The sequence below is a fragment of the Taeniopygia guttata genome, chromosome Z (assembly GCF_048771995.1).
Source record: "Taeniopygia guttata chromosome Z, bTaeGut7.mat, whole genome shotgun sequence".
Taxonomy (NCBI): domain Eukaryota; kingdom Metazoa; phylum Chordata; class Aves; order Passeriformes; family Estrildidae; genus Taeniopygia; species Taeniopygia guttata.
This window is the reverse complement of record NC_133063.1, coordinates 29,664,554-29,680,621: the sequence shown is the minus strand read 5'-3', so window position 1 is coordinate 29,680,621 and position 16,068 is coordinate 29,664,554. Positions and strand designations below refer to the sequence as shown.

Here is a 16,068-nt window from a genome sequence, read left to right as displayed (position 1 = left end):
TGAGCTTTACAAATATTTTTTGCTTATCCATTCTTTTTTCAGTGAAATGTTGAAGCTCAGGTAGGTTGGAATGAACAGTACAGCAAGAAGAGCAAGCCCTGATTTTTGGAAGGGGATACGGATTCTCTGAGCAATAAAAATAACTACTTGTACTTCATTAAAAAGAGTTTTGGGGGTTTTGACTTGGCTGCCAGGAGGCAAATCCTACATATCTAGGGGGTTTTATTTGTTTTGGTTGGTTTTTTAATAATCATTGAAGACTGCTACACAATATAGCTTATCACAAGGGAATCAACCATTCAGATTCCCATTTACACTGAATGTCACCAGTATAAATAAATACTCTGCATAGACTAAATCCCAGAATAATACCATAAGATTCTTGCAGAGTACAGCATATTCTAACCACAAATTCTCTTAAGGAAATAATGAACTTCAAGTAGTTATGGCATTCAAGGCTTTTTCTCTAGCACTCTTTTAATTGACAATTAGTTTAATAAGATAAAATTGAAAAATAAAAACTAATCGGAATAATTTTGGTACAGACTGAAATTAAATGTTTCCATTTTTACTATAAAAGAGAACATATTTCAAATTCCAAGGTACTGATTCTAAGTGACCTATGAAGCTGCTGCAAAGAGTCCTTACTATTAAATTTAGTCAGGGTTTGAAACAGGCTTTTTCCACTTTACCTAAAAGAAGCACAATGAAGCATGGAAAGTATAATGTAGTTATAATGAAGTACAACTAATGGGAGTCTATTTGTTTAATAGAAACAGAATTGAATCTAGATAAAGGGACAAAGAAAAAGCAATACCGTACACCTCATTTTGTGCACAAAGTGGTCCTTTGCTCTGCAAGGAGTAGGTTTTAAGTTGTTTTGTTTCTTTTAATACCAGTGATACATTTTCACTGCAGATGCAAACTGTTCTCAGTGCTTGCATAATGACAAGTCTATAAAATGATATCACAGTTTGCATTTTCCTGCTGAGTTTTCTCAAATATCTCATGTGTTGGCTAGTGCAAACCACCTTACATAAGTCCAGTGTGCATAGCAAAATCAAATATGTTTCAGTTTTTCGTGGCTTCTCCATTAGCCTGCTCTGTATACACAAAAATATTTTTTGCTACATGGCACCTGAGACATTTTCTCACTTTGCTAAGAGCTGAATAAACTTAATAAACTGTATAATGTTATGGTCCACTTTGAACTACAAAATGGCATTTACTGCACAACAGGGAATATATTTTTCCCTGTACTGTCACTACTCCAACCATTACCACCTTGGTTATGCACACCAAGTAAAAAGCGATTTTCATTATAGCAAAAGAACAAGAAGGAATGTTGCTGTTATATATTGCTATAAATTCTCTCCTGTTCAAATGACCCTCAAATAAAATGTTCTGTCCTGCTGTCAGACACAGTCATTATGATTATGTTTGGCAGTTAAATCATGGAGTTTTAAGTATTATTATTAACTTAAAATAGTCAGCGCCAAAATAAGAAAATGCAATAAAATCTTTTCATTTTTGAAGAAGCTGGAAAGTTTGTAGTAAAATAATAAAAAAAAAAAAAAAAAAAAAAAAAAAAACAAGAACTATAGGTGAGATGATTAAATGATGCTTGGATTATTGAATGCAATGTAAACCACACCAAGTATTTGTGTGATTCTACACAAACAGCACAGTCTTTTTGCATTGTAACAAACTTCTGAGTGATAGTGTTTGTCTTCCCAAGTCAAAGACAAAAATGGTGGAGTCCAGATTTCCTGGAGATGGATGAACACCTACCTGCCCATGGAAAGTATTTAATTAATTCCATTTCTTTTTCTTTTACCTACTATACTGTCTTTAACTCAAGCCATGAGTGCTCTCACTTTTACTCCTCGCACTGTCTCCCAAATCTACCAGGTGAAGGTAAGCTTGTGTAGTTCTTAGTTCATAGCTTAAACCACAACAAAGGGAAAGATAAAGCATTGTTGAACAGAGTATACCTTGCATGTCTACAGGGCAAATCCCATAAAGGGTTCAAAAATATATGCATCTGTTTTCCGGCACAGTGCACTGCAGTCTGTGACCTAAAGTGCCAGTCTCAGCACCATTCATATCTTTTTAACAATGGGCAGCTTTGCAAGAAGTCAAAGCTCTGGGAGATGGCTGATATGTAGATATAGATATAGATTATATCAATTATACAGATATTGATGATATAAGTATATATGCATGTATTTAAAACACTGTAGGGGCATAACCATATGGTAGAGCCGGGCTTCAGGCAATATAAGTTCTGCAACCAGAAGTTTTGGTTTTATCCTAGACTTTAGGAAGATCCCCATTCCACAACCTTCAATGAAAATGAGAATTTTGATTTTGACTGTAATGGGGTTGCACCTGAAACTACCAGGCTATTTAAATAATGTCTCAATTTGTGAGACCGAATTTATAAAATTATAGAATCCTTAAGGTTAGAAAAGAGCTCCAAGATGATTGAACCTTTGACTGAAGCAACTTGTCAGCTAGGCCACAGTAATAAGTGCCATGTCCAGTCTTTCCTTGGATGTTTCTGGACCTAGAGACTCCACCACCTCCCTGGGCAGCCTGTTCCAATTCTTCTTTCAGATGTCCAACCTAGCACAGATTGGAGCCATTTCCTCTTGTCCTGTCATGAGTTTCATAAGAAAGGCAGCCTATCCCTAGTTTTCTATAGCTTCCTTTGAGGCAGTTGTAGAGAGCAGTGAGGTCATATCTGAGCCTCCTTTTTTCCAGGTGTCATGGTTTGATGCTGGCACAATGCCAGCACCCCATGAAAATGCAAACTATAAATCGAATGCTGTGAAATGCAATCAAGAACAGAGCAAAGCAGGCCAAACTTAATAACAAAGGAAAGACTTTATTGCACTACTACTACTACTACTATAAAAGAAAAAAAAAGAAAAGGAAAAAAAAGAAAAGGAAAAAAACCCACACAAAATTCAAAATGAAAACCTTCCAAAACATTCCTCCTTCCACCACCCAACTCCAACAAACCACAGCGAGACTCATTTGGATCCTTAATCAAGTTTTCACCCTTCAAGATAATCAATACTGAGTCCATCAGGGAAGAGAGGAGTCCCCCTCGCACCATAGACCCCCAGGAAACACAGCTGCCACCTCTTGTGTTTCCATGTCACACGTGGCACTGCCCAGACACACCAGCCAGTGTGACATTCTCCTCTCCATGTCACAGTGCTCTCACCACCGTGCAGGGACAGAGACTGCTTATAGGGCCCCTTTAAGGATGCTTTGCCAAGGACCACCAGGAACAACAGTCCAGTATCACAATTTGGGACTAGAGTCCCCCCCATTTTCCCCTGGGGCCGAGGGTCCAAGGACAGAGATCTCCTTCTCTTCTTCTCTGAAGATGGAGGGCATCCTCACACCCTCCTCAGCTCTCTCTGTCCATTCCTGAACTGGTAGTTGCTGAAGAAGGTCTCTTGGCTCACCAGTGCATCCCCCTAAAATGCAGTCTCTCTTGAAAGAAAGAGTGGTTCAGTCTATGGTAAACAAGCAGAGTCCAGCCAAAAGCCACTCCATCATCTCCCCCCCCAACCTTCTTCTCTGAACATCTGAGGTCCCAGGCTGTCTCTCTTTCCTTCAAATTGAGGAGGAGTAATATTTCATAAAGCATTCATTTCACAGGAAAGGGTTAAAATTCCCGGACTCCCCGGATGGCTGAAATCTCAGCCCAGGACTCCATCTCCAGTCTCCCACGCTGGGCATCTTCCCCCCCCCTTCTCCTTCTCCTCTGCCGGCACACTCCCAGGTGTCTGCTGGCTCTCTATCTCTTTTCCCTCTAGCTTGGGTGGGGGGGAGAACAAAGACATCCCAGATGTTCTCCACCCTTCCATCCGCAGGAGCTGGCCCAGCTCGGTTCCGATCCTTCACCCCCTGGCCTACCTCTGCAGGCCACATGGCTCCCCTCCCCCACCCAGCCCGGTTGGGCGGGGGAGGTCTGTACCTTGACATGACCGGAACCAGAGAGAGCCAATTCTCCTGGGAATTCCGCTTTTAACCCCTCTGTGCTCTCAGAGGCGTGTCCACCTTCAATTGGTCACCCCAAGTGTCAGTATCCAAACTTGACCCCTGACTGGTTGACCTCTTCCTTCCAAAAAAAATTATTTTCCAGTGTCAAACCACGACACCAGACTAAACATTCCCCAGTCCCTCAGCCACTCCTCACATGAATTATTCTCTAGACCCTTCCCAAGCTCAACTGCCCTTCTCTGGACTTGTTCCATCACTTCCATGTTCTTCCTGAATTTAGGGGTCCAAAACTAGCACTCCTCACATGAATTATTCTCTAGACCCTTCCCAAGCTCAACTGCCCTTCTCTGGACTTGTTCCATCACCTCCATGTTCTTCCTGAATTTAGGGGTCTAAAACTAGACAGAGTACTCAACCTGCGATGTCATCAGTGCCCAGTGCAGGAGGACAATCAGTGCCCTGGCCCTGCTGGCCACACTGTTGATGAAACAGGCCAGGATGCCACTGGCCTTCTTGGTCCCTGAGCACAGTTGGCTCATGTTCAACCAGTTGTCAACCAGCAACCCGAGGTCCTTTTTCTGCTGGGCAGCTTTCCAGTCATCCTGTCCTCATCTTGCTACCTGGGGTTGTTGTGACCAAAATGCACCTCTAGCACTTTGAACCTCATTGAACTAGCCTCAGCCCATTGATCCAGAAAAAGTCTCTTTCCAGATCAAATATCTGTTTTTTAAAGGCTGTCTTCACAGTTTACTTTAAATGTATGTTTTTAAATAACTGACATTTTATGTGTTGCTGATCCTTGCTTTCAAAATGCAGTGAGATTGTAAAACCATTCAAATAATTTTCAAAAAGTACAATTTAGTTATCGTCTGTTAAGTGAATTAAGAATGGGTTTTAGGGGTGATAAAATAAGTTCTTTACAAGCACTTGAGTCACTAAGCTAATCATCTTTCATACTTAGGTGTACACATCTAGAAACAATATTAATTTCCTTGGGAAATTCTCACTAATTTGCAGATTGTTTTTGCACATGAGGCAGCCAATGCTGCATGTGGTAAATGTTCCTCAATGTTACCCAACTGCAAGTAAAACTTTCATTAGGAAAACATAGTATAAGAAGTTGTCATATGTACTACAAAATACTGACTTTTTAAAAACTAATAATGGAGTTATTTAAACTCTCTCCTGCAGGAAAGTCCACATACCTCAACCCCCAGTTTAGATACTAGGCATTATATTCTATGGTGTGGAATATCCCTTTGACCAGTTTGTGCCATCTGTCCCAACTATGCTCTCTCATAAAAAATAAAAAAGAGTCCTTGTTCTAGGATAAGCATCACCTAGCCAAAAAAAAAGAAAAAGCATCTCCTTGCTATCAATATTATCCCCATTCTGATTCCAACACACAGAACTGTACTAGCTGCTGAGAAAAAAGTAACTAATCCCACCTGAAATCAAGAGAGGATGTCTAAATCACCAACCACCTTCTGATGTTAAATTGGTATCATATCTTCAAAACAGGAATGAAAAACACATTTCTGTAATCAAGTAAGATGAAAATTGTAATAGCATAAACTCGTTAATTCACAACCAGGATCAAAGCCTAATTGCAGTACAAGCTAAGGAGAAGGGCTTCAGAAACAGAGAGAAAGGTGAACAAATGTGGCAGTAAAATGTGAGACAAGAGCCTATTATGACATCCATCTGGACAGTAGCAGAATTGGAAGCTGAAAAATTCACTACTAGATGTACTGTCTGAAAACAGATGGGACAAATGAGATAGAAATGAAGAGGAGGAAAATAAGAACAACAGGGGTTTTGTCAGGTAAGAGAAATTACTAGAAGAGTTATAAGTCCTGTATAAATTGATTCAAAATAGGGGAACCCAAGAAAGAGAGCAAACCTTGGTGTTTTTAAGATTCTTTCACACGCAATTTAAACAAGTGTTTACTCTTGTCTCAGCAGATTCTCACAGATAGTATTTTAGAGTAGGCAATTCTCCAGTATGTCTGTAAAGATGCCAGATACACAAATAGCATAATTTACACTGTAAATTTTGCCATGCTCACAATCCCAGGTGCACAAATAATTTGGGTCACACTATAAGCCTGGGAAGCAGTCAACAAGATTCAAGATTCACAAATAGTGCAATTTATTGACTATAATGACAGAGTAAGGGTCAGGAGACGCTGCTGATGAATCCACTGGTGTCAGAAAGCATAAGCAATTGCATTTTTACAGAGTAATGTTTACCCAGTGTTACAGTGGATAGAGATGGGTACAGCCCTTTGACTCTACCAAGTAGAGTCTCCTCTGTTTTACCTCCTCTCTTAAGTTATATTGATTTTTTTTTTCTTTTTTTTTTCTTTTTTTTTTTTTTTTTTGAGGGAAGGGAAAATATTTGAGTTCATGTCATTTCATGGTCAGGTGGAGTTTGAGTGACTTCAGTCATAATGTCAAACATATATAGGTTTTACTTCATTAGCCTATGTGGGTGATTGAAAAGGAAAATGTATTATCAAGTGAATGATGCAAAGTTCACCATTTGCATCATTCCTTTGTCTTAATTTCTCTTATCTACATTGTTTTAAACAGACAATGATCACAACACCTCTATGCTGCTCCATTCTCTGTTTCATGCCTCTCTTAGGGCAATGTACCAAGCTTGATGTTCCTCATGCTAATGTGTGCACAAGGTTTATCCCTGGTGAACTATTACCTGCACAGGTACTCCTCCATGCTGAGCTTTGTCTTTCCACAGCACATTTTTTCCATAACACTTCACAAGCTTTCAGCACAACAGGGTGAAAAATAAAATTCAACATGTTCAGTACCTGTTCAGTAGAGGAGGCTGAAAGAATTACTTATGAAGCACTTAAATTTTGTTTTGCCATTGTTAAGCAAAAAGGAAATTGGATTATATTATCCTTTTTATTTTCTCTACTAATTCTCTGGTATTCTAGAAAAGTATCCTATGATAAAAACTTAATAGTCTCAAAAATCACTGTTGAAATCAGGAAAAACAAAGCCTATGAGATATAAACATTGACACAATAAAAATGTAGTTCATGTCACTTGGTTGTCTTGGACAACCATTTGCATTTTGTTCCCCTATTTCTAAATAAGAGAAAGCAGAAAAGAGTTGACAGTGTGTCAGATGTGGCAGAAACCACAGAGTATGTTTACATTCAGTCTTTCTCTGCCCTTTGCTGAGGGATAAAATTTGATATATGAAATGCATGTTCAACCCCCATCTGCTGAATTCAAGTAGATAATAACATCAAATTGTTCAACCTTCGTTACGTGCTTTTTGGATCTGAAAGAAATCAGGAAATCTAACTAATGTCTCTCCTTGAGACATGCTATGATAAAGGTCAGCAGCATTCTCAGATGACCTGCAAATTCTGTTTTGCTGTTACATTGTCAGAGCATTTTTATTTGTGCTATAGGGATGGATGCAGTTTTGCAAACTCAGTGAGGTCTTGAATACATATGATGTGCATGACAAAGTCAATGACTGGTGTGGGAATCCAGGGCTTCCCTCTGGCTGCCCTGGCAGGTCTGGGACCCTGGCAGGGGTCAGGAACCCCCCTGTACAGAGCCCTGAGAGACACTGTCTGTGATCTCTGTCCATGGAGAGGAGTTTTCAATCTTACAGGATGAATTACAAGCTTTGAGTGTTTGATAAGAGTAATAATTAAGTGTGACACGGGTGCAAGAGTAAAATTTTAGGTTTCTAGATTAGGGGTTCAGAGGGGACAAGATGGAGGAATTGGGTGTGTCTTGTCCTTTTTCTCCTTCTTCATGCCCTCCATGTTTCACTGTAGCGTTGGCATTTTTCTATTGGTTTAGGCTGGGGACACGCCGTTCAACGTAGATGATAGATATTGGCAATTAGTACACGTAGTTTCTGGTATATAATGTTTGTACCATCCCACTGAGGGGCAGAGCCCCGCACACTGCCCTGCAGGACAGACCTGCGGCAGGGCAGCAGAACATGTTATAGATAAGCAAGAATAAACAACCTTGAAAACAGCACAGACGAATTATGGCTTCTTCTTTGGCAACGGGGCAGAAAGACAGAGACTTTCTACAATCTCGGAATCATCAATACCCACAGATTCCAACAGACTGGAATCCAATAATTTTGGGACACCTCAAAATCAGTACATTAAAGTAATACATTCAATTGTTCATTTATAATCATCCTGGTTTTTTAAAGTATGGAATCCTCATCAGCTGTTCTTTTAATGTGAAGGTATCACTGCAATCAAAGATATTTGTTCTTTTTTCTTATCTAACACTAGATAATGCTCAGTGAGATAATTACAAATTCAATAAAAATTTAAAGGCAATTAAGCTCTTTTCAAGGTACACAAGCTCTTACAAATTCTAAATAAGGGCAGAATCACTGTTAAAGACCAATATTCTATACCATCATTATTCTTAAAATGTTAAATGTTAGATAAAAGGTCCAGAGACAAACCTCTGCCCAGCACTCAATCTTCCAGATTTTACAGAACTTCATGCTGACAGCCCATGAATTTGCTAACCATTATTTTGTACTTGTTACACACTTTTTAGAAGCCATTACCAAGGTTCAGTCCCAAGAATTCTTCAAAAAGAAATAATCCTCCTTGACATGACAGAAAATATTAAAACAAATAAAATCCAGGGAATATTTCCTAATGTCACAATCAAAATGAAACACATGGTTCTAATGTTCTTTATTAAATACTGAAAAAAATTTACACTAAAACTTAGAAAAGAAAGAAAGCAGCTTCTTATGAAAAATACTGTGAAACATTTCGCTTTGAACTTGTGCATACTCTCTGGACACATAACTGTTTTTCAGCTAGAAGTAATTGTCTCAGTAAGGTGAGTCAATTTTTAAGTTGAATGTAATTCTTGAATTGTCTACATAAGCTAGACACTATCTCTTTTTCTATAATTTTATTATTTAATGGAGTTTCCTAGTTAGAAGCCTTACTTTTTAAGAAATTATTTAAAAATAATTTTTAAAATTATTCTGAAATAATCTCTTTAAAAGATTTTTTTTCCTTTGCGTATTATCAATGCTTTTATTAGCAAAGTAGTGGAAACTTTTGAAGGGAGATTTTACCTGAGATTATATCAGAGAAGAGAGGCAATTCAAAAATATGCTACAAGAATTACCTACAAAAGAAGAACACGAGACTCCTAATCAATCAAGTTATCTGGAATAAACATTTAAATGTTTTAAATGAAAAAAAAGTAAGGTCACAGTATTTATAATGCATCTGGGGTTTGTATATGTGCATGCTTAAATCTGTGTATGCATGTGGCTGTGCAAGTATGTACACGTTTGTGATTTAAGGTAAAAGTATCCTAGTGAAAGGGAAAACCTCTTCTTCAACCACAAATCAAGAAGTAGAGAAAAAAAGGTACCAGAGAGCCACAGCTGGGATCAGTGGAGGTAAATGAGGATGAGCTCCATGAAAACAAAAACCTGTATGCATCAAATGCCTACATGAAATTAAAACAGATTTGAGGCAATGTCTTTTTAACTATAAAATAAACAAATTAAAAAAAAAAAAAAAAAAAGATTGAGAAACTTGCTGAAAGTACTCAGTATATTAACTCTATTCCACTGAGATTTTTTGGACAGAACTAAACACTGAATCTCACATTTTAAACTGTTCAGCCATCAGTCAGTAACAAATCAAAGGTGATACAACTCTTGTTAACACAACACTGAATCCAAGTCAACAAGCCCCAAGATTGGCAGGAACCACCACCTTGAGAGACCTAGGCTGAATCATCTTGAATTTCACTCGCAAACATGAAGGAAAGGACACAGAATCATAAACCACAGAATGGTTTGGTTTGGAAGGGACCTCTAGCACAGCTAGTCAGCTAGCACAACCTTCTTTCAGTGGGCAGCGAAACCTTCAGCTTGACCAAGATGTCACCAGTGATGCGATGTCTGCACACTGATTCACCCTTCCTCTTCCATAATCCAAGCCAATGAAAAGAACAGTAGCAATGGACCTGTGATCAACAAATAAAAACATTTACAATCAAATCTACTTGCCTTTGTAGGAATCTGACTTAAACTCTTCATGAATCACTGAGAGGTGTACTTTCCACTGACATCTGTCAATACAAAACTGGCCTAAGACAAATGTGCTACAATTTTACTTTTGCCACCTTGTGTTTTGAATTAACATAAATTTTGCTAGCCAAGATAGACACTGTAGCAAAATTTTCAAGCTAGATTGTCAGAGATGACTAGGAGCAGACAAATTTTACACAGGCAAATTCCATGAAGAAATCCTTTATCGTGCAAAAAAAAAGAGAGAACTCTTATACAATATGTGTGATCTATTCTACCAAGCAATGAAGTTTTAAATGTGAACATGCACAAGAACCACAGTGTAATTTACTTTATGAGATTCCTAAAAGAAATATTTGAATATTATGTATAAAGAATTACAAAAACTTGAGATTCTGTCTTTTCAGAGATATTCCATAAACTTAAAGATTAATGAAGGAATTGACATTACACAAATTTTAAGGGTAACTTTATTTTTCAACTAGCCCTCATTCTGCAGCATAAAGCTGAGACTCAAGGACAAAATGCCAGCTCTAAATACTGCTATGAATAGTAAGTGCTGGAAATACTAGCAATACTATGCAATCAATTTTTCTGTAAGGGCAGAGATGTTCTCAGAGTATCAAAAGAATACATGACCATATTTTTTGAAAGACTAATAAAATGGTTGCCATATGATTTAGTCTAAACCTAACATGTTCCCAGAGGCTATCAAACAAATAAGAAGACAAGCTTCCTGTAATAAAAGAATTAATTACTTTTTGAAGAGTTCAGTAACTGAAGCCTCTCTTTATAAGTGTCACACGATTAAAACAGCTCAGAATGTCTTACTACTATGTTTCATGTTGAAAGGAATGCAAACTAAGTACCAGAACAAACTCCTGGATAAACAGGCAGTTTTTCCTTTCTTTTATGTCTTTTTGCTGTGAAATGTCATTTCAATATTGTATATAATTCAGGTCATATACCTTTATAATTTTATTTGCCTTCATGTTCCCCCTGGATATTTTGTTTAATAAGGAGAATTCAATCCATAGTGAGTTCTGAGGACTTGTATTAGGATGCTAAAAAAAAGAACCTGCAATATATTATTTCATATGACAAAAGATCTTCTAGGTGATCTAGAGGAATGTGTTCTAATAGAGGAAACCCCTGGATAACTAAGTCAAATTTACTGATTGCTTTCAATAAATGCAAAGATATGGACACCTAGAAACTGAAATAATTGCTTAAATACACTTGTCAAATGAGAAAATTCATATACCCCCCCTACTTACAAATAAATCAGATAACTGTTAGAAAAACATTTCAAATTGCTAAAATTCAGAATGTACTTGAAACAAAAATATGTAGGTGAAAGAAAAGACCTTGAATGATTGAAAACTGAGGTAACTGGTTAGCTATAGCTACTAATGGGGGTCTCCTGATAGAGTGTTATGAATTTTCTGTTTCAGCAGATACTTCACTGTACTTCCTTTTTTTTTCAATATGGTCTTTGAGATACTTAATGTAGAGCTGTATCTTTATTTGATTCATTGACTGGACCTATAATAAGCACAGTATAAAAGTAACGTGCTCTCCTCATGGTATGAGATCACTATTCCTGACACTGAGACACTGAGAAACAGCCATAAGCTATATTTCAAAATTATTATAGAGAATATAGATTACTGTGTCTTGAAGAGTGTATGTCAATGATATCCATTAAGTAGGGCTTTCATGTGACACCATCAAGAACACATTTTCCACAAGCAAATGTTTATTTTGATGCACATTTTCAAAAAGAAAAGACAACTGTGAACAAACTGAAATTATTTTTGACATAATTACAAAGCTGAGTTAAAGAGTTTTTTCCTAGACTAAAGTGAACAGATGGCATGCAGATTACAGAGCAGATTTTAATGTAATGAAGTGGCTTATTAGTTCACTGAAAACAGTACCTGCTTTCTAGAAACATAAAGTCTGAGTTTGGCATCACAAGGAAGCTGGTCAATTTTATACAGCATTCCATTCCCAGGCTATTTGACTTTAAACCAGACTGTGCAAAGATATAAGAATATGGTACCATTTCCACCCATTGTGATGTCATAAATATCTGTAAGCCTTTCAGAAATCTCAGGATACAACAGGAGTTGGAATTGTGCTTTGCCAAGTAGTTAAGGCACTATATGGGTCACAAGAATGGGCCAATAAAACTTAGATTCCATGTACTGACTTTTAAACCCAGCTAATGTTACTGATAATGGATGAAGTTTGGCAAGCAGAAGATTCAATCTTGAGCAGTATTATTGCTAGAAAGCTCTTTAAAATCAATAGGTATATTCTGAAAGTTATGGTCCTACACTCTGTTATGTACTTAGCTTTTACTGTCCAAACTACAGGAAGCAAGTGCTGGTGTTCTCCTTCACAGCAAATTTTTTGAGCATGAGAGCACTGATTGTCTGGTTTGTCTTCTCTGTAAGGAAAGCATGGCATATTTTGAGACAGAGGTGTATTTTTCTATTCTACCTCATGAGATTAAACCTGCTCTGTAGTCACAAAGCAGAATTTCCTGCTCTGTCAAATTCCTGCTCAGTGGTGTGATTTGCAGCTGGGGTGGCTACCAGGAGAGGACATTCTCTCTTCAGACCAGAGGTAGTGGTGCAGTTTTGCACCCAGAAGTACCAGACAGACATCAAGAAACCCGACTGAGCTCTGCAGAGCAGCATGGTGGTAGTCAGGGCTGGAGCACTGACCCTGTGAGGAGAGGCTAGAGGGCTTAGGGCTTCATCCTAAATATTGGGTAGAAAAACCTGAGTTCTTCTTTGCATTACATTTAGACAGAATACTCAACATTGGGCCTAGCACTTTAAAAGAAATTGAGAAAATGTCTTTTTGTGCATTCTTGAAAGATCATTGGAAAGCAATAAATTACTGAAGCCATTTAAAATTTTCCCATTTCTTAGTAGTTTAATGTGCAATTTCTGTAATGATTGTATGATATCAGATTCATTCTTTAGTTCTTTTTTTATTCAGCTATTTCTTCCAAATTTGACTGTTTTGTCAATTCTCACTCAATTTAACTAATTTCAGTTCTATAGTAAAATAAGAAACTACAGCTGTAAAAAATAAACAAGGGACAAAATTGCTTATTGCATTTTTTTCAGGCTATCTCCTTTCTAAAATGTGCCTTGTGATACTTTTTTTTTAAAACAAATAAATCTGCTATAAAATCACTGAGGTAAAATAAATCCCTGTGAACACATAGTGTTTGAAATTATGTTAAATTTTTCCCCCCTCTTTCCTGGACTTACATAGATATATAGTAACCAGTTTATTTAAACACAATTAAAATGATGCAACACAGGGTGCTTTTCTTTTAAGTTAATTTTTTGGCTAATCGGACTAATTTTATCTTCTGTTTCTTCAAAGTCTATCTCATGACTCCATGATTTTTATTGATCATATGGCGAAAATTTAATTTTTGAAACAAAAAACAGGAAGTAGGAAAAACATGTTACAAAGATCAGCTTAAGAGAGAAAAAGAAATGGGGACAATAGCTACTAAAACTGACATAAAAATTAACATCAGTGTATTCCACAAAATTTCAATAGATCTGTGGATTTTCTATTAAATGTATCCCTAAAACCTCTTCTAATTCTATATCCTACACCAGGAACCAAATTTATGCGCTCAAGGCTGTGTGAAAATGTACAGCAACAAAAAGAGTAACTGTCAGAAAAGTGCTTTCAGGAGTGCACTCCTAATCAAAATTAAAACCTTTCTACACATGACTCACTCTTCCTGATGTCAGTAGGGTTATTTGTGTGTTGAAAGCCATATATAAACCTCTGTATTGTATTATCCATAGACTTTATTTGGTAAAGCTTCATAAGCAGTTAATGACAATAACTGAGTGATAAGTAGGAAAGATAATAAATGCAAAAAATGCCACACATATTTTTATTTTTTTTTATTTTTTAAAAAGACAAAAGAAATAGAAATTCTGTTATCATTCGGTACTTCAAAGGACATTCCTTCCATTTGTCTTTCAAACCCTTTCCAAACCTATGTTTTCCCATAAATTTTGATTTAGGTCACCACACATGTCTCTAGACCCACTGGATTAGCGCACCCACACAAAAGATAAAATCTTAGACAAGGTCACCAAAGACACTAACATGTATCCAATAAATGTTTCACTTAATACAATTTTGAAAGAAAGCTGAGAACATTATTAGGCTGCTCTCTCACCAGCTGCTCTTAAGATCTAGCCTTCTGTCAACACTGGAATCAGACTTATTAAAGACCTTAATTGGAAGCTTGTGGTTCACCGTTTTTATATTCAAAAATCACACAGCTGCAACAAACAAACATCTGTCCAAGGTTGGATATTCGCAAATTTCGAAACTTCTTAGATCGGAAGAAAAAGGTCCTCCCTTTTCCCAGGATGAACAAAACATTACACTGCGGAGGAAGAAATATTCATCTACCATCGTGCTCGCCTTCCTAACCCAGGGTGTCGTATTTTAGTTGTCAACTAAAGATCATGCAGCCACTCATGCACTGGCCTCCAGGAGGATTCAAGAGAGATCAGAAAAAGAAAAGTTCATTTTATTTAGCCTGGAAGAATGCAAAGATGGTTTTGTGTAGCCAGAGATCAGCTCAGGAATCCAAAACCTCTGATGGAATTTGAATCTTGCTTGTTAAATCTGATTTCCTTTCATGACACAGTAATCCACCTCATCAAGCAAGATAAGTTGCTTGGTTTCAGCAGAGGTTTTGATATGGCCCCTCCCAGGATCCTTCTGAATAAAACATCCAGCTCACAGCTGGATACACACATCATGTGATGAGTGAGCAGTTGGGTCACGGGTCAGGCACAAAGGGTGACATCAGTGAATAGGGTGACATCAAACTGAGGACCTGTCCCTGGTGGGGTTCTGCAGGGTTCCATCCTTGGCCCTGTGCACTTCAGCATCTTCATCATAAATGGCTTGGACACAGCACTGGAAGGGACTCTCAGTAAGTTTTTCCAACACCAAACTGGCAAGAGCTGTTGACTTCCTTGAGAGAAAGGACAACATACAATTATTAAAATCATATCTACTTAAATAGCTTGTACAATTGTCTTTTTAAACTGAAACACTCTCAGTAAAATGAATGTCTCCTAAGGGCATATTTAGCACCTTCTTTTTAGGCACACAGATGTATCTGTAGAACATGAGGACAGCTTTTCAATTAATATTCAAATGAGCAAAAATATATTTTATCATACTATTTAAATTACTAACCAACTGTTATTTGGTTTCATTCCTTTTAAAAATAGAACAATTAGTCCTTTCTTTCCTTTTATGGAAAGTGACATCAAATCCATTAAACTCAAAGACCAGTTTGTGGCTTCATGTGTTTGAGACACCAGGAAAACAGGAGTTCCAAAAAAAAAAAAAAAAAAAAAAAGTCCTTTCTAGAAATATCTGGGGGGAAAGCAGAGAGACACAGCCCACCAGAGGTTAATTACTTGTTGCTCAGACAGCTACACACTTTACCTGAGTGTATTAATATGAATTCCATCCCCGTTTTAACAGCTAAATTATACATTGCTTGCAAAAATATCAAATAAGGTGAAATATCCCACATAGAAAATTAATTTTCTGATTGAAAAACTGTTCTGTTGAAATGCAGTTTGGTCTAAATCCTAATGTGAAGTCACTATCCTCTTCACAAAATCCTCTATTGAAATAATACATTCCAAAGTTTGGCTTATCAGTTCTTTAGAGCACAACTTTTTTTATGCTAAAACAAATGCAATACTGAACCAGCATGTTGGGTCACTGTGTTACTTGTGTGGAAAGAAAAATTGAAAAAAAACCCAAAACCAGAGAAAACTAATAAAAAATTGATTTATAGGGGAAGTTCAGGGTTCAGTGTAGAAATAGCAAGTAAATATTTACTTGGAATAAATACCCAT

At 37.2% G+C, this 16,068-nt stretch overlaps 1 protein-coding gene and 1 long non-coding RNA gene across 2 annotated transcripts in view; one reads left to right on the top strand and one right to left on the bottom strand.

Moving 5' to 3' along the window:
• The window catches only part of PRR16 (proline rich 16), a 361,985-nt gene that overhangs the window by 304,500 nt on the left and 41,417 nt on the right, over positions 1–16,068 (top strand). The gene's annotated exons all lie outside the window — the stretch shown is intronic.
• LOC140681963 (uncharacterized) overlaps positions 8,122–16,068 on the bottom strand; it is a 49,018-nt gene continuing 41,071 nt past the window's right edge. Inside the window, exon 3 of the long non-coding RNA XR_012053230.1 lies at positions 8,122–15,164. This is a non-coding gene — a long non-coding RNA (uncharacterized lncRNA). The remainder of the gene's footprint in view (positions 15,165–16,068) is intronic.